The sequence below is a fragment of the Tupaia chinensis genome, unplaced genomic scaffold (assembly GCF_000334495.1).
Source record: "Tupaia chinensis unplaced genomic scaffold, TupChi_1.0 Scaffold144179_1, whole genome shotgun sequence".
Taxonomy (NCBI): Eukaryota; Metazoa; Chordata; class Mammalia; order Scandentia; family Tupaiidae; genus Tupaia; species Tupaia belangeri.
This window is the reverse complement of record NW_006204036.1, coordinates 154,320-157,305: the sequence shown is the minus strand read 5'-3', so window position 1 is coordinate 157,305 and position 2,986 is coordinate 154,320. Positions and strand designations below refer to the sequence as shown.

At 37.7% G+C, this 2,986-nt stretch overlaps 1 protein-coding gene across 1 annotated transcript in view; it reads right to left on the bottom strand.

Moving 5' to 3' along the window:
* Window positions 1-2,986, bottom strand: part of TSPAN6 (tetraspanin 6) — an 11,661-nt gene that overhangs the window by 7,483 nt on the left and 1,192 nt on the right. The gene's annotated exons all lie outside the window — the stretch shown is intronic.

Sequence of the window (2,986 nt, the reverse complement as noted above, 5' to 3'; positions counted from 1 at the left end):
TTTGCAAAACCCTCTCCTTTCTCTGAACTTTCCAATGACTCAGAGAAAGTGCTGTCACATTGAAATGTACGATCAGTTATTAGTGCAAACTTTTTAAAAGGAGGATGCTATGGAGAATGTGTGTCCCTCTTACATGTTAAAATTGAAAGTCACTGTATATTCCACCTGCTGATTTTTCCCATCAAGAACCAGCAAATCACAGAGAGGTTAAAAATTACGGTCACACAGTTCATAGCATAGCACAAAGTAGAGATTCCTGTGGTTTCTAATCCAAGCTGCCTCCTCTATTATACAAACTGGGTATGATCTGTCCTCACCACCCCCCAAAGAAATTCTCCCAGCTTTTTAGACCTTCCTAGAATTTGAAACTATGTTTTGTTCCTAAGGATTTAAATAAAGCATTTACAGAATGGGAATGAACACCAAAAATATCCGTCCCCCTAATATGTCCAGAGGCAGCCCTGAGAGTCAACCTTTGTGGTAGAATGGAATAAAAAATAATTTTAAAAATCAGCTGATGATAAAATAAGAGCTGAGGATGTTTTTGTTCTTGTCTTGACTTTAGGAATGGTTAAATGTAAAGACAAGTCTCCAGATAGATGAAAGGCCTGCAAAACTTGGATCATGCACATCAGCAGAGCCTTTGAGGATATTTAAGTTCTTTAATACACACTTGTAAAATAGGGCTACCTATTTTATAAGGAGTATATGTGGAAGTGCTCTGTCTGGTACACAGGAATAAGTGCACATATTTATTGAACTATAGATATAATGGGTTAATTCTATGCAGCTCATTAAAGAGCGGGAAAATGAGCCTAGACATTACAGATCCCCATTGTTTCCTACTTTCTGGCACCTTTTAGGCGTCCAGAGTGACCAAATGAACCATTCAAATTGCCCTCAATTTAAATAGGTCATTTACTTCTCACAGAAACTTCAGGGTAGGAATGTCTTTTTCATCTAGTCAGGTTCAAAACACATTTACAAAATGAATTAATGAAGTGGTATAGGCATCTGGGTTTCCCTTTTTATTTAGAGACACTAGCTCAATCCTTAGCATTCTTCTTTCTAAAAATGTAGAAGAGGTGTAATTAGGGAGAAAAGAAAGAAACCACTATTGGGCGTGAAAACTCCATTTTCAGTTTAGTACAAAATAAATACTCTGTGAAACTCTCTCTAGGTTTCCTCCATAAAATATACAAAAATATATCCTTAAATGGAGAAAAAAAGTTACCTCTAGAAAATTTGAGTTGAAATCTAACATCAAGAATACTATTGATTTATATGTTCCTTTATCCATACAGGGTATTGAAATTTCAACCAAAACCAATTTAATCTTTATGGGAAGGATACAATTTAGTAAATTGTAGATGGCATTTAAAGTGTAAAAGTGAAGTATATTGTTTTTGCTTATTAAATCATGTATGTAGGTCCATGTTTCAGTGTTACGTACTGTGAACATATTGCTCTGTATTGTTATAGCACAGAATGTGTATTAAGATCTGATGTCCCAACTAAAATGTAAGCTCTTTGAAGCAGAGCCTGAGTGTCCAGTGCATATTATCTCTGGAGGAATAGGGTTAGGAAGCAATTATCAGTCTCTACACAATCTATCCTGTCATCACTGATGCAAAGTTAACATCACAAACGGCCATTTACTCTATTGCTGTTGCAAAAGAAGTCCTGCATTCATGGAGGAAAGGTGAGTGCCCAAACTTTTCTGCTAGAAACCTTTAAACATATACCACAGAACCAGAAAACAGGAAAGTTCCATTAATGGTCACACAGAGCTTTCCTGTGCTTTGAATATTGACCTAGGACCTGTTCCTATAACATTCTGCCAGATGTCTGAGATCCGAAGGAGCAACTACTGGAGAATGAATTATTGCCGTCGGACTTTATACTAAAAAAATTCTCTTAAAATTAGAAAGGCCTGACATATAATTACATGGCAAGAATAAATAAATAATACATATCTATATCTATATACACCTATAAACACTTTGACGTGAAGACATCAGAAAAATAGCAGATATTCAACTTTCCAAGTACCACATATGTCATAGCTATGAGAGATGAGGGCCCAGATCCCTAAGTATATGCAAAACTTTCTTCCTAGGTTTCATGACCCTATCTGAGAGGTCCTTGTACTAAAAACAACCATCAATGGAAGTCTTACTAACACCTTGTTATTTTAAATAGATGTTTTCTCTGAAGCTTAGGTTTGTACCATGTCCTAGAAGGGATTTTCATTGTGAGCCCAAGAGCAAAGAAATATTTCTGTGGCTGAAGAAAAAACAAAATAGCAAAGCAAAAGCCACATCTTATTTCCAAGAATGTGTTGACTTTCCTCCGCTCCCTTCCTCTGCCGCTCACAACGCTGCTTTGTTTGTAGAACAGTCAATGCCAAATTAAACCAGAGGCTGACATGGAAATTAATATTCTTGTGGCCATAACACCTTGCACCACTGCCTCCCATCCTGCTACCCCCGCTTCTTCCCGCCTTGCCTCCCCTCGCCATGCCATAAACCCAAAAGTTCAGTTTAGTTCAAACCTAGGCCTGGGTCTGTGTCTAAATCCAAACCAGAGGGGCTTCTAATCCTAAAACAATTTAATAAGTACTTCCCTAGGCCGTAAGATAAATTTATTCCTTAAAGTAGTAATAACGGCTAATAATTAATAAGTGAGTATTGACTATGTACCAACCAAGTCATAGGCAGAGGTGTTGCTAGGAGTTTCATACATGTTACCATGCGCATACATCACAAAAGCCCTATTATGAGGTCAACACCACTACTGCCTTCATTTCACAGATGAAGAACAGGTTCAAAGAGGCTAAGGAACTTGCCTAGGATTAAGCCGGCCAACTTCTGTTTCCTTTATCTGAACTGGGGCCCACTCTGCAATCAGTTGTGGTTGTTGTTTGTACAAACAGCTGTTTCAGCTTCGAATAACCCAAGCAAAGACTGCTGTGGCTCAGACATTT